Source organism: Notolepis coatsorum (assembly GCF_963971535.1).
Source record: "Notolepis coatsorum genome assembly, chromosome: 5".
Classification (NCBI taxonomy): Eukaryota; Metazoa; Chordata; class Actinopteri; order Aulopiformes; family Paralepididae; genus Notolepis; species Notolepis coatsorum.
In genome coordinates, this window is record NC_140169.1 from 208,005,167 (window position 1) to 208,022,729 (window position 17,563).

Sequence of the window (17,563 nt, forward strand, 5' to 3'; positions counted from 1 at the left end):
AGGCATTCCCAGCTAGCACAGTTCCCACAGTGAGTCCAGGGCCCACAGTTAGCCTAGCCCCAGAGGCTAGTATGGCTAGCAAGGCCTCCACAGCTGGTCCAGCTTCCACGCCCAGTCCAGCCTCTGCTCTGGGTCCTGGCTCCTCATCCCCGGATCCTACACCACACCTCGCCGCCGAGACCGATCCGGTCTCCACGCCCTGCCCGACCTCTACACCTGGTCCGGCTGCCGTGCCGGCTCCCGGCTCCTCGATGGATCCTGGCTCCCCGTCTGGTCCAGCTCTGCGCCGTGATCGGCGTCCTGGTCCTCGCCGTGGTCTTCGCCGGGGCCTGCGTGGGATCCTGCTCCGGGGGTCGTCGCCGCCGCACCTCCGTTCCGGCTCACCCGAACCGGTCCCTAGTCCGGCGGCTGGAGGGCCTCTCGTCCGGGATCCGACCCCGGGGGCCAGCTCCCCTTCCCGGGCTTCTACACCTGTCCCCACCCCCCCTCGTCAGGCCTCTGTTCCCAGGTCCAGTCCCCCTCCCCGGGTCTCGGTGCCCATCCCCACCCCCCCTCGTCGGACCTCTGTTCTCAGGTTCTGCCCCCCTCCCCGGGTCTCGGTGCCCATCCCCACCACTCCTCGTCGGGCCTCTGTTCCCAGGTCCAGTCCCCCTCCCCGGGCCTCTGTTCCCGTCCCCACCCCCCCTCTCCGGGCATCTGCGCCCGTTTTCAACCCCCCTGGCTGGTATGCCCCTCCTGGGTTTTTTGCTCAGCCTCCCGGTCCCTCTTCTTCGGGTCCTCTCCCTGGGTCCTCTCCGGGGTTCCGGCTTCCTCCCTCACCTGGTTATGGACGTTGTTTTCGGGGGTCTGGAAGCCCCCTGTTGAGGGGGGGGTACTGTTACGATCCTAGGCCCGGTCCTGGCTGGACTGGGCAGGATGGTAACATTGGGCAGTGCCCTCCACCTAACAGTCGGCAATGCCCTCCATCCAACATTGGCTCTCCACCCAACATTGGTCTACCACCCTCTAGTGGTCACAAACAATCGATACACGCTGTAATGATTAATATCCTTAACAGTATGCTGTCATTACATTGTTTGCTGATATTACAATTGTTAGCTGTTTAGGTTGTTCTCTGTGTTGGTATCTCTGATTCTGTGTGTTATATAGCCTAGTTCTAGTTCCTTTGTGTTGATTGCTGTATTAGTTCTTATGCCTTCTCCCCCCAGCTGTCGTCCATTACTAATTAACGTTAATTAGGAGCTGTATTTATTGCCTGTGGTTGCTGAGATGTTTGTGGCGACATTCCTCCTGTCTCCTTCCCCGTTTCCTGTCCACGCCGTATTGTGCTGTCATCCTATAGTAAGTGTTAGTGTTTGTTGTTTTGTTGAGTAGGTTGTTTAGTAGTTTCTGTATGTTCTTTGTATTGCACTGGATTCTACAGTAAACTCCCTCTCCAAGCTTCAAACCTCGTCTCTGCCTCCTCCATACCTTTCCCTTTCTGCAAAACTGTATTCTACCTACCTCCATCGTAACACCTTGGCTAAAGCTACACAACCCTGTAATAAACTGGCCAACGGGCTCAGTCACGAGCTGGAGTGCTCACTGCCACGCCTTTTGTCTACAGTCAGCTCGGTCGCCACTGGGAGTCGCTGGTTCTCCCGTTCCCAACGAACCTATTTACCTTTCAACTGTTTCTCCAATTTATCATGATTTAGAGGCTGTTTTTAGTAAACAACAGGCTATCTCCCTGCCACATCATTGCCAGTACAACTGTGCTATTGATCTGCTCCCGGGAGCTACGCTCCCCGCTAGTCGCCTGTTTAACCTCTCACGCCCAGAGAGGGAGTCCATGGAGAAATACGTCCACGAGTCCCTGGCCTCAGGCATTATTACCCCCTCCTCCTCTCCTGTCGGCGCGGGGTTCTTTTTTGTTTCCAAGAAGGATGGCTCCCTTCGCCCTTGTATTGATTACCGGGGTCTCAACAACATCACGGTCAAGAACAAGTACCCCCGGCCATTGATTAACTCTGCTTTTGAACCCCTGCAAGGTGCCACCATTTTCACGAAGCTGGACCTCAGAAATGCCTATCACCTTGTCCGTGTCCAGGAGGGGGACGAGTGGAAGACGGCCTTTAAGACCCCGCCCGGTCACTTCGAGTACAAGGTAATGCCTTTTGGGCTGACCAATGCCCCTGCTGTCTTCCAGGCCCTTGTCAATGACGTACTCTGTGATGTCCTTAACCGCTCTGTTTTTGTTTATTTGGATGACATTCAGATTTGTTCCCGCTCTATGGAGGAGCACGTCCAGCATGTCCGCTGGGCAGGGCTGCCTGGGAGAAATGCGAGGCCCTGTGCGAGATTTATACGCGACCCCCCCCCCCCCCCCACCCCCTAAAGGTAAAAAAATATAATATATATATATATATATATATATATATATATATATTATATTAATTTTCTATTTAATTTTTATACAGTCAACATATTCTTAAATAATAGCACTGCCCGAGGCTGGGCATGATACAGTCAACATATAGCGAGAGAGCGAGAGAGCGAGAGAGAGAGAGAGAGCTCCCGTTCTACAGTCAATATACAGTGTTATCGCTGCACAGACCCGGCAATGCCCCTGACCAGAGGAGAGAGAAATATAATATAGTTAGTAAAAGCACTATATAAGCTCAGAACACAGCTCAGAACACAACACAGCTTAGAACACAGCTCAGAACACAGAACACATCTCAGAACACAGCACAGAACACAGCTCAGAACACAGAACACATCTCAGAACACAGCACAGAACACAGCTCAGAACACATCTCAGAACACAGCTTAGAACACAGAACACATGCAGAACACAGCACAGAACACAGCTCAGCACACAGCTCAGAACACAGCTCAGAACACAGGACACCTCAGAACACAGAACACATGCAGAACACAGCTCAGCACACAGCTCAGAACACAGCTCAGAACACAGAACACAGCTCAGCACACAGCTCAGAACACAGCTCAGAACACAGAACACAGCTCAGAACACATCTCAGAACACAGCTCAGAACAGAGAACACATGCAGAACACAGCTCAGCACACAGCTCAGAACACAGGACTAGGTACAGACTCAGCGAGCACAGCCTAGCCATCGAGAAAGGCTGCCATAGGCAGACCTGGCTCCCAAGCGAAGACAGACTATTCACCCACTGCACACAAGATGAGGTGGAAACCGAGCTCCACTTCTTAACAACCTGCCCACTATACCAAGACATCAGAGACATATACTTCCACAAACACCCAAATAGACTTTGAAAACATGGACAATAACTCAAAACTCCCATACCTACTGGGAGAAATACAAGAATGTGCAAACACAGCAGCCAGATTTGTGAGCTGCTGTGACAAGAAAAGGACATCCAACGGAATACAACCACCATAAAGACTGTACAAGAAATTCCTTCTGTAATGTACTGATTTCTTTTGTTTTATCTGTTTGATTGTTTTGTTTTGTTTGGCTTTGGCAATGTAAACGTATGTTTCTCATGTCAATAAAGCCCATTTGAATTGAATTGAGAGAGAGAGAGAGAGAGAGAGAGAGAGAGAGAGAGAGAGGGAGAGGGGGCGAGAGAGAAAAAGAAAAAGAGAGAGAGAGCGAGAGAGAGAGAGAGGTGAAAATGTGACAAGGATAATAACAGGTATTGGAGGTGAACTGAATCCATCATTTGTGACGTGCGTTTGTTTTCCCCTCTCTCACCTGGTGATGATGGCCAGGTGGGGTGGAGCCATGCAGGCCGCCATGAAGAGGACCACGTTCTCGTGCCTCGTCTGTCTGTAGTTCATCATCTCCTTCTTAAAAAGCTTCAGGTGGTCCTGGTTGTTGCCATGCCTAGTTAGCTAGCATTAGCTAACGCTAGTTAGCCTTTAGCTAAGCTACTAGCCGACATGGCTAGCCCGACTGAACCACAAGTTAGCACTCGATAGCTAGCGTTAGCTAACGCTAGTTAGCCTTTAGCTAAGCTACTAGCCGACATGGCTAGCCCGACTGAACCACACGTTAGCACTCGCTAACGTAGCTAATGCTAGTTAGCCTTTAGCTAAGCTACTAGCCGACACATGTAACCCCTCCGTTCGTTGAAACCAATAGTATATCTGCTGCAGAGCCTCAGAGCTCCAATAGTGTATCTGCAGAGCCGCAGAGCCAGGAACAAGTCAGACACATTCTACAAACGTGTCTAATGCAAACGCTTCCTGGGGTTTGCTAACTTCTACCGGCGTTTCATCAGGGATTACAGCCGGGTCGCTGCACCTCTTACCCAACTCACCTCGCCCTCCGTGCCCTTCGTCTGGTCTGACAAGGTGGACTCCGCCTTCGCCGAGCTGCGCCGGCGCTTCACCTCCGTGCCCATCCTCGTCCAGCCGGACGCGTCCCGCCAGTTCGTGGTGGAGGTAGACGCCTCTAGTACCGGAGTAGGGGCGGTCCTCTCCCAACGCTCCGCTCTCGACCAGAGACTGCATCCCTGCGCCTTTTTCTCTCGCCGCCTGACCCCAGCGGAGGTCAACTACGATATTGGAAACCTGGAGCTCCTGGCAGTCAAGCTGGCCCTGGAGGAATGGAGGCACTGGCTCGAGGGCTCAGAGATCCCCTTCCTGGTCTGGACCGACCATAAGAACCTCGCCTACGTCCAGACGGCCAACCACCTGAACTCCCGCCAGGCACTGTTCTTCGCCAGGTTCAATTTCACCCTGACCTACAGGCCGGGCTCCAAGAATACCAACCCAGACGCCCTTTCCTGGCAAATTGTCCCCAAAGAGGGTCCTGTGCACCCTGACACTATCCTCCCCTCCTCCTGCTTGGTGGCCGCCATCACCTGGGAGATCCAGTCCGTCGTCCGGGAGGCCCAGCGCATCCAGCCTGATCCAGGTAACGGCCCACCTAACCGGCTTTTTGTCCCCGACCTTGTCTGCTCCCAGGTGCTCCAGTGGGTCCACGACCTCCCGTTTCACCTGTCATCCTGGGATCGACCGTACCCTGTTCCTGCTGAGGCGGCACTTCTGGTGGGTTTCCATGAGGGAGGACACCCGCGCCTTCGGCCTTGCATGCACCGTCTGTGCTCGTGGGAAGACTTCCCCCCGACCACCCGCCGGGCTCCTCCGTCCACTCCCTGCTCTCCCCAAACTCCCCTCTGCTTCAGAAACCGTGGTGATGGTGCTCCACGTCTTCCGCCTTCACGGGATCCCGGTGGACATCATCTCCGACAAGGGCCCGCAATTCATCTCCCAAGTCTGGAAGGCCTTCTGTCGGGCCCTGGGGGCCACGGTCAGTCTCTCCTCCGGATACCACCCGCAGACCAACGGCCAGTCGGAGCGGGCCAACCAGGACCTGGGATCCGCCCTCCGCTGCGTGACGACCCGGGACCCCTCCGGCTGGAGTGCTTTCCTGCCGTGGATTGAGTACGCCCACAACTCTCTGTCCTCCGCGGCCACAGGTCAGTCCCCCTTCGAGTCCTCTCTGGGCTACCAACCTCCACTGTTCCCTGCACAGGAGGAGGAGATCGCTGTTCCGTCGGTGCAGGACCACCTTCGCCGCTGCAGGAGGATATGGGAGGACACAAGGGCCGCGCTGCTCCGCTCCGCTGAGCAGAACCGCCGCTTCGCCGACCGTCACCGGACCCCGGCTCCCGACTATCAACCAGGTCAGATGGTCCCGGGACCTGCCGCTCAAGTCTGTGTCCCGTAAACTCACCCCCCGTTTTGTTGGTCCCTATAAAATACTTTCCGTTATTAAGCCCTCGGTCGTCAAACTCCAGCTCCCCTCCATCATGCGCATTCACCCCTCGTTTCATGTTTCCCAGTTGAAGCCGGTGGTCTCCAGTCCCCTGTCTCCCCGAGCTCCGGAGCCTCCCCCTCCGCTGGTCATCGACGACCACCCGGCCTACATCGTCCGGCAGCTGCTGGACGTGCGTCGCCGCGGCCGCGGCTTCCAGTACCTCGTTGACTGGGAGGGCTACGGCCCAGAGGAGCGCAGCTGGGTCTCCTGCGGGTTGATCCTGGATCCAGACCTCGTCCGGGATTTCCATTGGGCCAACCCTGGCAAGCCCGGGGGGTCGCCAGGAGGCGCCCGTAGAGGGGGGGGGTCCTGTTGTAATCACAGCAAGGGCCTTCCTCATTCCTCCTCATCATCCCTCCACACACCTTCTTCACTCCTCCTCATCCTCTCCCACACCCTCACACGCTGCCAACGCTCCATTCAACACAGCTGTCACCAGTGGTGCAGTGGTAAATTGACAGTAGGTCAAACGCTCCACGCGCGTGCGCGCGCATGCACAGTTTTTTTTGGCTGCTCTCGTCCTGCAGCTGGATACTATTGCCTCACAGCGCGGCCGTCAGCGCGCGGCCCAGAGAGCGCCGCTGGCTCTGCGGCTCTGCAGCTGCATGCTTCTCCGGGAGTCCGGTTGGATAATGCCATGTAAAAAGCGATTGCGCGTACTTCAGCCTCAGTGACCGAGGTATAACGCCGTTATACCGAGTTATACCAGCACTGCACCACTGGCTGTCACCCATCCCCTCATCAACACAGCTGTCACTCATCCACTCATCAGCCAGAAAGTACTTCAGCTGGCGGATCCTGTCTTTTCGTTGTGGGAGTGTTAAACTACCTTCCAAGTAAGAAGACTGAACCTAAGCCTTGCTGTACTCATTGATATTTCGTGATCTAACCCTTGTTCTCCGTGTGCTTAGGACCTCCTGTTCCAGTACCTTCCCGTGCTGGCTGATACTGCACAAAGGAGTGCTCCTACTCTCACCCTGACACAGCCTGTGTCTACCTTCTCCCGGACTGCACAAGGAGTGCACCTGTACTACCCCCCAAGAACATTTTCCATACCTGTCTGTCGCAAAACTGTGGGGAACTACATTAAACAACCCTAAACCGCTCCATTCTCTCTCCTCCTGTGTTTGCTATTGGGCTCCGCCAAATCCCCTCCTCACACCTTTAATTTTGCACTCATGACATTAGTTGCTTGCCGTTTAATCAACATCGAAAGACCCCCCACTTACTCCCAGACACCCATTCCAAGAGCCTGTTCGCTTTCCAGGTCTCTCTCTCTCTCTCTGTCTGTGTGTCTCTCTCTCTCTGTGTGTGTGTCTCTCTCTCTCTCCCTCTCTCTCTCTCTCTCTATCTCTCTCTCTCTCTCTCTCTCTCTCTCTCTCTCTCTCTCTCTCTCTCTCTCTCTCTCTCTCTCTCACAGCTTGGAATGATGGAATCATCATTGCCCATTCTTTCTCTAGAACAATACAGATTGACAAACGTTTCATTATGCATACAAGTAAGGCTAATAAGTTATAATTAAGATATCAATTGTATAAGATTTATTTAGGATAACTAAAGACAGGACTTTACTAAAAGTTGACACTTACAGTCATTTCTTCCAGAACAAGCTTAAGATAGCAAAGGATATATGGTTGATCATTTGTCTATATCGTGTCTGTTTGTCTCTCTCTTTCTCTCTCTCTCTCTCTCTCTCTCTCTCTCTCTCTCTCTCTCTCTCTCTCTCTCTCACACCTTTGTAAAACACGCATGAGACCAAAAGAAATGCCTTTGAAAACAATATGTAAAGATATATAAGATTATATATATATATATATATATATATATATATATATATATATATATATATATATATATATATATATATATATATATATATATATATATATATATATATATATATATTGTTCACACTATGGTGAGGCACAAGACATGGTGTTTACACATTCAAGTGGGCTGGGCGATATAACGATAACGATAATTATCGCAATATATTTTAATAATCGATATCAGATATCTTTTTTTTGTGTGTTAAACCCAGAGACAGTGGACAGACTTGTCTTTCTTGCCTGCAACTTAAAGTAATGGCTTTGCTTGTCTAAATGACAATACTGACCAAATTGAGATTTCTTTTTCTCTTGTCCATTTATTTTGTTTGCTTTCTAATGTAAAATATAGTTTGAATTTGAAACCGTCTGTACACAGTAGGCTATGTGTGCTAGCAGAGCTAGTCTCCAGTCACGAGTCACGGTGCACATGTGCGGTGGTTTGTCCACCAAAAAGCACCAAAAGATAGAAAAGAAACTAGCAGAGCCAGAACTGTTGAACTCCCCTGGTGCCACAGCCAGCGCGGCACCCTGGAGTAGTTGGCCTTAACGTCCATTCACTCGCTCTTAATTCCCTTAACTTCCATCCACTCCCTGTTTACAAAACCATGTATTATTTTGGCCACTAGTGGCGCTGTTGCGAGTTTGTGGATGCTGCGCTGTATCCACATTTAGGAGAAGAAGAACAGAAGAAGAGCAGAGCTGGAGAAAGTAGCGTTTTTCAACCTGTTAATGTTTGAAGGTGAGTTTAAACTACTAAATAAGATCCGATTCCTAAACACTGTCACAACAGCAGTCATATTGTATATTTTCAACAATACGTTTGTTTACCAATAGGTTATTGGGTTTTGTTTAAAGAGACTCCAATTGAATTGATTTACCGAGTGACTGAGTTATGGGTAGTTTACATCATTGGTATATAATTATATATATATCTGTACATATCTCTTACCTACTCTTACTAGTTACACTGCTGGCCAGTATGACTTACTACCATAGTGTCTTTATACCTGTATCACTGTACATATTAATACTATATCTATATCTGTACATATCTCTTACCTACTCTTACTAGTTACACTGCTGGCCAGTATGACTTATACCATAGTGTCTTTATACCTGTATCACTGTACATATTAATACTACAACTCTGTACATACATGTAGTACTCATAGTACTAATTTATATATGTTATACCCAGTTTAACCACCTGTACAGTGTATATTACTATTTCACGTTACTGCTACATCGTCACTCTGGTTGGATGCCAAACCTCTTTTAGTTGTACTGTACTTGTGCTGCATGATGACAATACATTACAATCTGCACTGAATTAGTCACAGAATGTTTTGGGACTAGAAGGTTTACAGGGTTAACCGGCTGTTGTGTGGCAGTGAAAGGGTTAACCTTCTGTGTATTGTTGAAGGTTTAGTCCACATTGTTTATTGAACAAAAATACAATATGAAGGTTGGCCTTTAAGCCAGAAACAATAGTACTGTTACATTTGTGACATACGATATGCAAATATACAGTAAGGAACCTGACGCAAACTTTGCCATCACAACCATTGAACTATTATAATAGTTAGGATCTATGGGTAACAGTACTGTATATTTGCATATCGTATATGTCACAAATGTAACAGTACTATATACCTGTATGTCATGTATGTCCCTATGTCATAAATGTCATGATGTCATGTATGTTGTGTGTGTCATAAATGTCACTATGAATTGAAAATAGGGGACCCTGATGTAAACAAGACAAACGTCTTTCTCTGGTCTGCATCCCCTTAACAATTGTGTGTATTGAGCCGTACTGTATTGTACCCATTCTGCAATCTGTTAAATAAAGTTTTCATTCATTCATTCAGTGAGATGCTGGAGAAGCAGCAGAAACAACAACAGCGGCTCCCCAAGAGGACACACAACTGGTCAGCCAAAGTCCCGGTTCCTCAGAGATGGCTCCACCATCCACTTTTTTTTTATCAGACTGGAGCGGTGAGATACTGTACTTCTACTGCTCCACTAAGGTCTTCCAGACCTATGCAGCAGAAGGACTCACCAATCCCAGGATGCCATTCCAGGACTTTGTTGAGACAGAGTTTTTTCAGAGGGAGTTGGAGGCCTGGAGGGATGTCTTTATTCTCCTTTATTTTATATATCAGAGGATTTTATAGTATGTCTGCACTTTATGTGCTCATTTCATAATTCATGTATTTTACATTCTACTAAAACTGAATCAAACCATAAACAAGGTGGCCCTAAAGGATGTTAGATCCTAATGTGAAAAACTGTGATTTTATATGTCTGCTCATTTGACTTATTTCTACTTTTATCTTTACGCCCCACTATCTGCTGGGTGCATACTATAACCTTATCATGTTTTGTAACAGATTACAGAAGCATATTGGAACGTGAGGTTCTGATATGAATTGATTAATATATCTGCATTATTTTATCCCACTTTATGCTTTGCTCTTGCTGCTTGTTTTACACTGATTTTATGTTTTATTTCTTACTGATGTAAAGCACTTTGAACTGCAATCCCCTGTATGAAAGGTGCTATACAAATAAAGTTATTATTATTATTATTACTGAGACACAGTTATTTCAGATAGATAGTTTTTAAACCAGCTCAAAGCCGTTTTTCCAAGACCTATATGCAACCAAGCCTCTGCAGTAATGCGTGATCCACAGAGTCAAACGCTTTAGACAGATCAACAAACAATGCTGCACAGTGTTTTTTCTTGTCTAGTGCTTCAATTATGTCATTTGAGACTAGCATAGTCGCTGAAGTACTATGGATCTGAAGCCTGACTGAGACTTGTTAAGAATATTATGGTCAGCTAGAAACTCTTTGTTTACAAGAGATTCAAAGACTTTGGCCATTACAGACAATCTGGAAATAGGGCGATAATTATTTAGGTCAGAGGGGTCTCCGCCCTTTAACAAGGGGAGAACCATGGCCGACTTCCATGAGCTAGGTAATTCACCAGATATGATATGAACATTTCCTGATGACGCTGCCATTTTAGCTCTAATTAAGAATGACAGTGACCTAGCTGACTATTATTTGGAAATCCAGTGGTTTGTAAACTGGTGCGACAATAACTGTCTGGTTTTAAATGTTAAGAAGACTGAGGAGATGGTGTTTGACCCCAGAGGTGTTGGGGACCACAGGCCTGTGGTCATCCACACACAGTCCTGTGCATAAATTAAGAAACATGATTTAAGTTGACAAAAACCTCTGCCGCTACAATCTAATGATAATCTAAATATGTGCAACAAGGAGAGACGGGGACAGAATTAATGAATGAAAACTTTATTTAACAGATTGCAGAATGGGTACAATACAGTACGGCTCAATACACAAAATGTTTAAGGGGATGCAGAGCAGAGAAAGACATTTGTCTTGTTTACATCAGGGTCTGCCATTTTCAATTCATAGTGACATTTATGACATACATGACATTTATGACAGGGACATACATGACATACAGGTATATAGTACTGTTACATTTGTGACATACGATATGCAAATATACAGTATGTATAATGATGACAATACATTACAATCTGCACTGAATTAGTCACAGAATGTTTTGTGACTAGAAGGTTTACAGGGTTAGGGCTTTGGGTTTTGCGGGCGGCCACTCCCCAGTAGGTTAGTACTAGTTTGGTATAGAGTGGTCGGCGGCTGGGGGGTGCACGGTCCTCATCCATTGCTTGGCTTCCTACTGGGTCTAGAGGCAGAAAAGAGAACCGTTATGGGCTCAAGGGACCACTCCAGTTTCCAGATTTGTTTGTGCTGATGTTCACCCGTACCCCTGAGGAGGTATGAGGGGTCACGTCGTCATCTAGTTTTTAACCTGATGTGCATCCATACCCCTGAGGAGGTAGAGGAGGGCACAATTATTTTAATAATTCATCTCTTTGTAATATAAGTGTTTCACATGATGTGCTTTCATACCCCTGAGGAGGTAGAGAATTTAAGTCGTCACATGATGTGCCTTCAAACCCCTGTGGAGGTAGAGAATTTTGTAAATAGTTAGTTAAGGTCGGTTGTTTGTAGTTACATTGTTTTTGAATGGTTTCTGCTTTTCTACTCCTGTGGACCAGTTACGAGGAAGTTACACTCTAGACCAGGCTTAGGCTTAGGTTCGGGCTTTGGATTTTGCGGGCGGCCACTCCCCAGTAGGTTAGTACTAGTTTGGTATAGAGTGGTCGGCGGCTGGGGGGGTGCACGGTCCTCATCCATTGCTTGGCTTCCTACTGGGTCTAGAGGCAGAAAAGAGAACCATTATGGGCTCAAGGGACCACTCCAGTTTCCAGATTTGTTTGTGCTGATGTTCACCCGTACCCCTGAGGAGGTATGAGGGGTCACGTCGTCATCTAGTTTTTAACCTGATGTGCATCCATACCCCTGAGGAGGTAGAGGGGGGCACAATTATTTTAATAATTCATCTCTTTGTAATATAAGTGTTTCACATGATGTGCTTTCATACCCCTGAGGAGGTAGAGAATTTAAGTCGTCACATGATGTGCCTTCAAACCCCTGTGGAGGTAGAGAATTTTATTCATTATTTGGTCCATTCTTTTGAAGCGGGATGGCGCCCTCTATAGGTGGTTTTTGGTATTCATTTTTTATTTTTTAATAATTCATTTTTTTGTAATATAGGTGTTTTCACATGGTGTGCTTTCATACCCCTGAGGAGGTAGAGATTCTAAGTCGTCACATGATGTGTCTTCATACCCCTGAGGAGGTAGAGAGTCTAGGTTATTTATACTTAGATAGATAGGTAAATAGTTAGTTAAGGTCGGTTGTTTGTAGTTACATTGTTTTTGAATGGTTTCTGCTTTTCTACTCCTGTGGACCAGTTACGAGGAAGTTACACTCTAGACCAGGCTTAGGCTTAGGTTCGGGCTTTGGATTTTGCGGGCGGCCACTCCCCAGTAGGTTAGTACTAGTTTGGTATAGAGTGGTCGGCGGCTGGGGGGGTGCACGGTCCTCATCCATTGCTTGGCTTCCTACTGGGTCTAGAGGCAGAAAAGAGAACCATTATGGGCTCAAGGGACCACTCCAGTTTCCAGATTTGTTTGTGCTGATGTTCACCCGTTCCCCTGAGGAGGTATGAGGGGTCACGTCGTAATCTAGTTTTTAACCTGATGTGCATCCATACCCCTGAGGAGGTAGAAGAGGGGACAATTATTTTAATAATTCATCTCTTTGTAATATAAGTGCTTCACATGATGTGCCATACCCCTGAGGAGGTAGAGAATCTAAGTCGTCACATGATGTGCCTTCAAACCCCTGTGGAGGTAGAGAATTTTATTCATTATTTGGTCCATTCTTTTGAAGCGGGATGGCGCCCTCTATAGGTGGTTTTTGGTATTCATTTTTTAATAATTCATTTTTTTGTAATATAGGTGTTTTCACATGGTGTGCTTTCATACCCCTGAGGAGGTAGAGATTTTAAGTCGTCACATGATGTGTCTTCATACCCCTGAGGAGGTAGAGAGTCTAGGTTATTTATACTTAGATAGATAGGTAAATAGTTAGTTAAGGTCGGTTGTTTGTAGTTACATTGTTTTTGAATGGTTTCTGCTTTTCTACTCCTGTGGACCAGTTACGAGGAAGTTACACTCTAGACCAGGCTTAGGCTTAGGTTAGGGCTTTGGGTTTTGCGGGCGGCCACTCCCCAGTAGGTTAGTACTAGTTTGGTATAGAGTGGTCGGCGGCTGGGGGGTGCACGGTCCTCATCCATTGCTTGGCTTCCTACTGGGTCTAGAGGCAGAAAAGAGAACCGTTATGGGCTCAAGGGACCACTCCAGTTTCCAGATTTGTTTGTGCTGATGTTCACCCGTACCCCTGAGGAGGTATGAGGGGTCACGTCGTCATCTAGTTTTTAACCTGATGTGCATCCATACCCCTGAGGAGGTAGAGGAGGGCACAATTATTTTAATAATTTATCTCTTTGTAATATAAGTGTTTCACATGATGTGCTTTCATACCCCTGAGGGAGGTAGAGAATTTAAGTCGTCACATGATGTGCCTTCAAACCCCTGTGGAGGTAGAGAATTTTATTCATTATTTGGTCCATTCTTTTGAAGCGGGATGGCGCCCTCTATAGGTGGTTTTTGGTATTCATTTTTTATTTTTTAATAATTCATTTTTTTGTAATATAGGTGTTTTCACATGGTGTGCTTTCATACCCCTGAGGAGGTAGAGATTCTAAGTTGTCACATGATGTGTCTTCATACCCCTGAGGAGGTAGAGAGTCTAGGTTATTTATACTTAGATAGATAGGTAAATAGTTAGTTAAGGTCGGTTGTTTGTAGTTACATTGTTTTTGAATGGTTTCTGCTTTTCTACTCCTGTGGACCAGTTACGAGGAAGTTACACTCTAGACCAGGCTTAGGCTTAGGTTCGGGCTTTGGGTTTTGCGGGCGGCCACTCCCCAGTAGGTTAGTACTAGTTTGGTATAGAGTGGTCGGCGGCTGGGGGGGTGCACGGTCCTCATCCATTGCTTGGCTTCCTACTGGGTCTAGAGGCAGAAAAGAGAACCATTATGGGCTCAAGGGACTACTCCAGTTTCCAGATTTGTTTGTGCTGATGTTCACCCGTTCCCCTGAGGAGGTATGAGGGGTCACGTCGTAATCTAGTTTTTAACCTGATGTGCATCCATACCCCTGAGGAGGTAGAGGGGGGAAAATTATTTTAATAATTCATCTCTTTGTAATATAAGTGTTTCACATGATGTGCTTTCATACCCCTGAGGAGGTAGAGAATTTAAGTCGTCACATGATGTGCCTTCAAACCCCTGTGGAGGTAGAGAATTTTATTCATTATTTGGTCCATTCTTTTGAAGCGGGATGGCGCCCTCTATAGGTGGTTTTTGGTATTCATTTTTTATTTTTTAATAATTAATTTTTTTGTAATATAGGTGTTTTCACATGGTGTGCTTTCATACCCCTGAGGAGGTAGAGATTCTAAGTCGTCACATGATGTGTCTTCATACCCCTGAGGAGGTAGAGAGTCTAGGTTATTTATACTTAGATAGATAGGTAAATAGTTAGTTAAGGTCGGTTGTTTGTAGTTACATTGTTTTTGAATGGTTTCTGCTTTTCTACTCCTGTGGACCAGTTACGAGGAAGTTACACTCTAGACCAGGCTTAGGCTTAGGTTCGGGCTTTTGGATTTTGCGGGCGGCCACTCCCCAGTAGGTTAGTACTAGTTTGGTATAGAGTGGTCGGCGGCTGGGGGGTGCACGGTCCTCATCCATTGCTTGGCTTCCTACTGGGTCTAGAGGCAGAAAAGAGAACCATTATGGGCTCAAGGGACCACTCCAGTTTCCAGATTTGTTTGTGCTGATGTTCACCCGTTCCCCTGAGGAGGTATGAGGGGTCACGTCGTAATCTAGTTTTTAACCTGATGTGCATCCTTACCCCTGAGGAGGTAGAAGGGGGCACAATTATTTTAATAATTCATCTCTTTGTAATATAAGTGCTTCACCTGATGTGCTTTCATACCCCTGAGGAGGTAGAGAATCTAAGTCGTCACATGATGTGCCTTCAAACCCCTGTGGAGGTAGAGAATTTTGTTCATTATTTGGTCCATTCTTTTGAAGCGGGATGGCGCCCTCTATAGGTGGTTTTTGGTATTCATTTTTTTTATTTTTTAATAATTCATTTTTTTGTAATATAGGTGTTTTCACATGGTGTGCTTTCATACCCCTGAGGAGGTAGAGATTCTAAGTCGTCACATGATGTGTCTTCATACCCCTGAGGAGGTAGAGAGTCTCGGTTATTTATACTTAGATAGATAGGTAAATAGTTAGTTAAGGTCGGTTGTTTGTAGTTACATTGTTTTTGAATGGTTTCTGCTTTTCTACTCCTGTGGACCAGTTATGAGGAAGTTACACTCTAGACCAGGCTTAGGTTTAGGTTAGGGCTTTGGGTTTTGCGGGCGGCCACTCCCCAGTAGGTTAGTACTAGTTTGGTATAGAGTGGTCGGCGGCTGGGGGGTGCACGGTCCTCATCCATTGCTTGGCTTCCTACTGGGTCTAGAGGCAGAAAAGAGAACCATTATGGGCTCAAGGGACCACTCCAGTTTCCAGATTTGTTTGTGCTGATGTTCACCCGTACCCCTGAGGAGGTATGAGGGGTCACGTCGTCATCTAGTTTTTAACCTGATGTGCATCCATACCCCTGAGGAGGTAGAGGAGGGCACAATTATTTTAATAATTCATCTTTTTGTAATATAAGTGTTTCACATGATGTGCTTTCATACCCCTGAGGAGGTAGAGAATCTAAGTCGTCACATGATGTGCCTTCAAACCCCTGTGGAGGTAGAGAATTTTATTCATTATTTGGTCCATTCTTTTGAAGCGGGATGGCGCCCTCTATAGGTGGTTTTTGGTATTAATTTTTTAATTTTTAATAATTCATTTTTTTGTAATATAGGTGTTTTCACATGATGTGCTTTCATACCCCTGAGGAGGTAGAGATTTTAAGTCGTCACATGATGTGTCTTCATACCCCTGAGGAGGTAGAGAGTCTAGGTTATTTATACTTAGATAGATAGGTAAATAGTTAGTTAAGGTCGGTTGTTTGTAGTTACATTGTTTTTGAATGGTTTCTGCTTTTCTACTCCTGTGGACCAGTTACGAGGAAGTTACACTCTAGACCAGGCTTAGGCTTAGGTTAGGGCTTTGGGTTTTGCGGGCGGCCACTCCCCAGTAGGTTAGTACTAGTTTGGTATAGAGTGGTCGGCGGCTGGGGGGTGCACGGTCCTCATCCATTGCTTGGCTTCCTACTGGGTCTAGAGGCAGAAAAGAGAACCATTATGGGCTCAAGGGACCACTCCAGTTTCCAGATTTGTTTGTGCTGATGTTCACCCGTACCCCTGAGGAGGTATGAGGGGTCACGTCGTCATCTAGTTTTTAACCTGATGTGCATCCATACCCCTGAGGAGGTAGAGGGGGGCACAATTATTTTAATAATTCATCTCTTTGTAATATAAGTGTTTCACATGATGTGCTTTCATACCCCTGAGGAGGTAGAGAATTTAAGTCGTCACATGATGTGCCTTCAAACCCCTGTGGAGGTAGAGAATTTTATTCATTATTTGGTCCATTCTTTTGAAGCGGGATGGCGCCCTCTATAGGTGGTTTTGGGTATTCATTTTTAATTTTTTAATAATTCATTTTTTTGTAATATAGGTGTTTTCACATGGTGTGCTTTCATACCCCTGAGGAGGTAGAGATTCTAAGTCGTCACATGATGTGTCTTCATACCCCTGAGGAGGTAGAGAGTCTAGGTTATTTATACTTAGATAGATAGGTAAATAGTTAGTTAAGGTCGGTTGTTTGTAGTTACATTGTTTTTGAATGGTTTCTGCTTTTCTACTCCTGTGGACCAGTTACGAGGAAGTTACACTCTAGACCAGGCTTAGGCTTAGGTTCGGGCTTTGGATTTTGCGGGCGGCCACTCCCCAGTAGGTTAGTACTAGTTTGGTATAGAGTGGTCGGCGGCTGGGGGGGTGCACGGTCCTCATCCATTGCTTGGCTTCCTACTGGGTCTAGAGGCAGAAAAGAGAACCATTATGGGCTCAAGGGACCACTCCAGTTTCCAGATTTGTTTGTGCTGATGTTCACCCGTTCCCCTGAGGAGGTATGAGGGGTCACGTCGTAATCTAGTTTTTAACCTGATGTGCATCCATACCCCTGAGGAGGTAGAAGTGGGCACAATTTATTTTAATAATTCATCTCTTTGTAATATAAGTGCTTCACATGATGTGCTTTCATACCCCTGAGGAGGTAGAGAATTTTGTTCATTATTTGGTCCATTCTTTTGAAGCGGGATGGCGCCCTCTATAGGTGGTTTTTGGTATTCATTTTTTATTTTTTAATAATTCATTTTTTTGTAATATAG